The sequence below is a fragment of the Falco cherrug genome, chromosome 12 (genome assembly GCF_023634085.1).
Source record: "Falco cherrug isolate bFalChe1 chromosome 12, bFalChe1.pri, whole genome shotgun sequence".
Classification (NCBI taxonomy): domain Eukaryota; kingdom Metazoa; phylum Chordata; class Aves; order Falconiformes; family Falconidae; genus Falco; species Falco cherrug.
The window spans coordinates 3,188,387-3,194,386 of NC_073708.1; positions in this window are offsets into that span (position 1 = coordinate 3,188,387).

A 6,000-nucleotide genomic window follows, 5' to 3' on the forward strand; every position below is an offset into this window, starting at 1 on the left:
AGAAGGGGTCACTTCTGAGGTATCAACAAATACAGATAAAAATAGCATTAGGTCACTTCTGTGTGACCATAGTCACAAATGTTAAGTATACCTTTCATTTAGAGATTTTTTTTCTGTGATGTCAAGAGCTTCATATTAAAGATAAATGAAAATTATCTTCAAAAGAAAAATATCATCTTCCTTCCAGAACTGTACTGAAACACTGGGAGAGGATGTTTAAGTATCTTGGTTGAAATGTCAGCACTCAGACGGGTCAGAGAAATATTTTTTCCTGATACCTGAAGTGCATAGCAACATAGAAATCCTTCCATTTTCCCACAGCAATCAAGGAATGGGCCTGTATTTCTGACTGAGATGAACAAAAGTCAGTTGTAAATGTTGTGGTCATGTGGCAATCTTATAAGTATTTATTCACCCTACTATTGATAACAATCAGTTTTCCTATTGTAATAGGAGTCAGGATTGTAACGGAGAAAAAAAATTAAAGTGAGAACTAATCTTGTTTGTGTGGGCAATTTTTTTGAGGGGTAGAGGTTGGGTTTTTTTCATTTGTGCAAATGAGATCACGAAGAAATCATAACAACAAAAGTCTGGGGACTGAAACCTATAGAGAAGTAAAGAATACATATGTTTCAGAAGTGGAAGTGAACTTTTTTATTCTTTAGTAAAACTTGTGACTTCTTACAAACTTAGTGATAAGTGGGATGTCCTCGGAGTTTTCTTGATTAGATGTAGATACTGGGTTTTGTACACTCAGAAGTGATGTGGACTGCTAATTAGACTGAAGACTGTAATATGGCTGTTCAGTCCGTACTGCTATAAGCCCCTCATTTCAGCGAGATCAGAACACCTTTTTCTTTATTTATTCATATTTTATACTAAAAAGGCATCATTGCAGCAGATATATACCTATTCCTACTCAGGTCTGGATCATGGCAGCAGTTTCACATCTTTTCTGGTTTACATATTCCTTGCAAGTGATACTCCTTGTGGAGGCGATGTGCAACCTACTGGGATGTATTTCTGGGCAACAATTGCTAATAACAAAAGAACTGTATGTAGTCTGAAATGAAAGTGAAATCCAGCTAAAACCCAGCAATAGAAAAAAACTTTAATCTGACTGCTACCAATAACAATAATATGATCCTTCCAAAAACCTGACTGTCTAATAAGTAGCTATTTTTTCCAACACCTTACATCTGGATTATAATTCTTTTATTCATTTTGGCTCCCTCACTGCATGAGAATTCCCACTGACTGCAATTATAGTAGAATTTGGCTAAGAATTGGTACTTGGGAATAAACTGTACCCGACTCCCTGTTTCAGAACTGATCCGTGTTGATAGAGTGATACTCTTCAGAAGGCATAGTCACTAATCCTATCACTCCAATCTGTAATCTGATTAACCCTCAGGCTTTTTTTGAATCTTGTTTTTAGGTTTTGGGGGTTTATTTTTTAAAAAATATTATGAATGCTCTGAACATTACTGGTATCACTAGTGTTACTGTTCTGAGCCGTTTTACCAGGAGCTTTCCTATGACTTTGGCTGTAGGGTAACTGTGGTGTGCAAACACAGACCAAAAATATTCCTGCTTTTCTGAATGCATCCTTAAAGGATGTGTTTTATTCATTTCTGCGCTCTTATTTTCTTTAATTCTTGAATTTACACCAGTAAAGTAAAACTTTATTTTTTTTAAAAACAGTAATGTGGGTTTTTTATTATTTATTTACATAGTTCCATGGAATTTCAGACATGAGGATTTTCACCCATTAATTTGGTTCTTAGGGCTGCAAGAGCTGTCCCTTTGATCTCAGTAACATACAAACTAAATCTGTGATCACAGTGACTGCAGGTTATTCTCTGTTTATGTTTGAGAAATTCACTAAAAGGTTAATGATCATGGGTCAGTTTGTTTGCCCACTTCAGCTCTTTTGCACCATCCTGCGTTGTATACTATGTAGCTTTAAAAAGAGTTCTTGCAAAAGGTAAAGCATTTAGTGCAATAACAACAAAATAAAGTGCACTCGGGTTTATCCCAGGATGTTATTGCAAGCCTGAAAAAACACTTCAATATTAAGATCTTTTAAAGTCTGCTGGTTGTTGTATAACTTCTCAGTTTATGTCTGGTAAGACACTGGAGATTCTGCTCTTAAACATTGACCACTCTGACCAAGTTGGGCTCAGTCAGAAAGAAATGGTGAAGAAAGTAATCAGAGACTTTGCACTGGCAGAGAATTTTGATGCTTTGAACCATTCTTGCTATGAAAGTTAGCCACCAGTCCGTATTTATTTTCCATCTGAGTAGTATATTTTGGTCATGCTAACGACAAAGCATGTGACATCTATTTGAAGTTTAGGTTTATCTGTTGAAATGTAATATTTGTTCACAAATCAAAATATACTTTGGTAGAATATTCAAATTAAACAGCATCAACAAAACAAACAAAAAAAAAAAACCAACAAGAATTCTTCCATTCCTAGAACCAAAGTACAATTTTTCTACACCTGTGATCAACATTAATGAAATATTACTCCATCTTGCTAAATTTTTCATTACTTGCTTTTGGCTAGTGATTTCTTCTGACACTCACCCTCTAGAAACAGGAAGAGAAAGAAAATCAATCTCTACTAACCTGAGTTTCTGAAGGCAGTTTGTTTCTTCAATGTAATTTTCAGTTTCTCTTGATAATCCACACAGCAGATTAACGTAAAAACAAAAATAAAAATCTAATTTCTGTAACAGAAAGAAAGAGAACATTTTGTAATTAGATTTTTTTCCTGGACTGAAATTTTCCTATGCTACTGCAGGATGTGAAAAGTTTCCAGTTTGTTTAACATGAATACTAAAGTCATCTAGAAAAGCATGATAGCACTAGTGACATTGTGTACGATGATAACCCACAAAGCATGTTAATTTTCTTCCCTCTATTTTTAATTCCACCCAGCCGTGAGCCGTCCACTGTTCAGTACAAGATTAATGAATCACACTCTAATTGCTTTTCACATGTCAGACTCTACTCTGAGTCTTAAGCTTTCAAGAATGTAACGTCGAAACACTTTTTCTTTTGGCTAAATCACAGGAAGATAACTCCATCAAATGTGGTGATGCATTAGGAACAACATTCATTACATACTTTCTGAAGATTTCAGTCTGCTTTACAGTTTGAGATTACAGCACTCAGCCTTTAGTTTGAACAACATGAATTGATTCAGCCCTGCAAACGAAGTGTGCTAGCATAACTGTAGTGCTTCCCTGTATGAAATCAGTATGATCATCTTCTAATCGTCAAATCAGCTAATTTTTTACATTAATCACTTTTGTTCAGCAGACAGATTTCTGGCATACGGTTGCTCAAAGGCAGTGTGTTGGGTCCCTGCATGCACAGTACCTTGGAGAGCTTTTTTTATGGGTTTGGATTTTTTTATGGTTTGGATTAAATTCAATGATCTTGCTACCGTTAATCCAAAAAAAGTTTCTTCTGTTCTGCCTTCATACCAACAACAAGGCATGGGAGGAAGGAGAACAGGAGGTTGCTATCTTTATGACACTGATACCAACATGGGGTTTAGACACTTTGCAGATCACAGCCAGCTTTTTAGATCAAACCAGCTTTTTAGATCTTTTGCTCACTGCATTGTCTAAATGCTGAGCTGGCTGCCACATTGGCACAGAACCTTCCCTACTGCTTATGCCTCTTCTCTTTCTTATCTGTATGTAGTGTACAGCTACGGGCTTTTCAAGTAGGAAATATGAAGCCAATAAGACGGAGGTATTTTTAAAATCCTTTTCCATTTTTGTAGATGTGAACATATAGTACAGCCACATGCTAGTGGTTGCATTTTTTCTTATACGTAAATGCTATAGAAGTGACATAAATATGAAAAAGGGATTGCTAGTTTGTGGTGTATTGATTATATTAATTTGACCAGAAGACTCTGGAGAGGGAATTGCACTGCCTACTCATCAATAATTTACTCTTTTTTTGCTAGAGCCTAGAATCAGACAGGTCCTTTAAAGAGCTTGTAATAAATGCAGCTCAGGCCTCCAGAGACTCATTCCTGCCCAGGAGTTTGAAAATAACTATCTTCAGCTGAATTAGAAATTTCTCTAAATACATCATGACATTCCAAATTATGGAGCTAGTTCAGATATGCTTCTAGATTTACACGGCCCTGAATAATTCTTTCTGTCTAAAGGGTTTTGTAAGTTTATAAGCCTCAGAGTCATTAAAATATTAGCAGTATTTTTTTCTATAGAAAAGGAAAAGCAGAGGTCTGTCCTACTGAATGAACATCCCACTGGCATTTTTGCTGTGAGAAAGGCACGTGTGCCTGGCTAGCGGCTATACGTTGAATGCTGTGTTGCGACAGGCTCAGCCCTGTCAGCGCAGCCAGAGACAGGGGAGGCACAGCAGCAGACTGATGGCAGTCTTCAGAAACAGGAGCCTGTTCTTACTGTTGCCTGATTCTGTATTGTCCCCTTTTCAAAGACCTTCATGCAATCAAATTACCTTGAAAATGAGTGGAAAATGGGCAGGTAATTCCACCACTCCTCCGGAAACCAAGGGCTCGTGCTTTGTAGGATGCAGTAAAGGAGAATGTGAGCATTACGTGTGGTGCTTGAAGTACTGCATTTCACACAAGAAAACATATTGGCTGAGCTCAGGGTCCCAAATTTTCTTTTATTTGGACTTTCTAGGGCAATCTTCCAAGTGAAAGGGTCAGCTGCTAGGATCTACAAAGTACAGCCTTATTCCGCCAACATGCAATTCCCCCTCTGCTTTTCTCTGTCACACTGAGTGCAGTACAAGAAGGGGCTGTCAGGAGGCAAGTTAAATACAGGAAAAAACCTTTCGGTTTGGCACTGCACTGAGCAGTGTTTTGGACTCTGTTTTTTCACCAGGTGCTGCCACTTTCTGGTGGGGAGCAGTCACTTGGTTAGAAGTGATCCTGCTCTGTGGCGGGCTGGCGGCCACCACTTGACACGGCCACAGCCACGGGCGGGCGGACAGCGCTGTGGCTGCCGCCCCTTCCTTCGAGCCAGGAAAAGTCCTGCCATACATGGAGTCCAAACCAAAATGGAGCCGCCCTGCGCAGGCAGGGGAAGGGCCGCTGTGGTCTGACGTGCCTCTGGACAGGGGTGGCTGGTGCTGCCAGCTGATCACAACCGCATGTGACCAGAGGAGATAAATGACTTCTGGGGCAAATGTCCCCTGAGGCTGTGGGAGGGGGCAGGATTTCTCCTGTTGCTTCCTATATTGTCTGTTGGGGTGTACTGGGTCTGGCTGAGCCCCCCCGCAGCCCCCAGCGCTCTGCTTTGCACTGCGGCCAGTGAGGCGGTGATAACACCCCCGCGTTGGGCTGCTGCAGAGCAGGGCTCACAGCACCAGGGCTGCCGCTCCAGCATCCCCCCTCCCCTCACCAGCAGCTGGGGGTGGGCAACGTCTTGGGAGGGGGCACAGGACAGATGGCCCAAACTGACCAGAGGGATATTCCATACCATATGACGTCTGCTCAGATATAAAAGCTAAGAGAGGGGAGGAGGAAGGTGGGCATTCATCATTTATGTCTTCTGGAGCAACTGCTTCATGCACTGAAGCCCTGCTTCCCGGGAAGTGGCCGAACATCTCCTGCTGATGGGAAGTGGGAAATAACATCTTTTGATTTCCTTTGCTTCTGCGGGCGCAACTGTTGCTATTGTTTCATTAAACAGCCTATATCTTGACCCACAAGTTTTGTTTCCATCTTATTTTGTCCCCTCCTGTTTTGCTGAGGAAGGGAGTGACAGGAGTGGCTTGGTGGGCACCTGGTGTCCAGCCAACGTCAACCCACTGCATGGGCGTACCTGCACTACTAATTCATAATCTGCTGCGTACAATATATTGTTCTCTGTGATCTAATCAAGCTAGAGTGGAAGGAGTTTTGTAACTTTTTGTAATGCCTAAAAAATGTATTTTTATAGTTACATGGGCAAGCTCAGCTGTGGATAGAAAGTTTC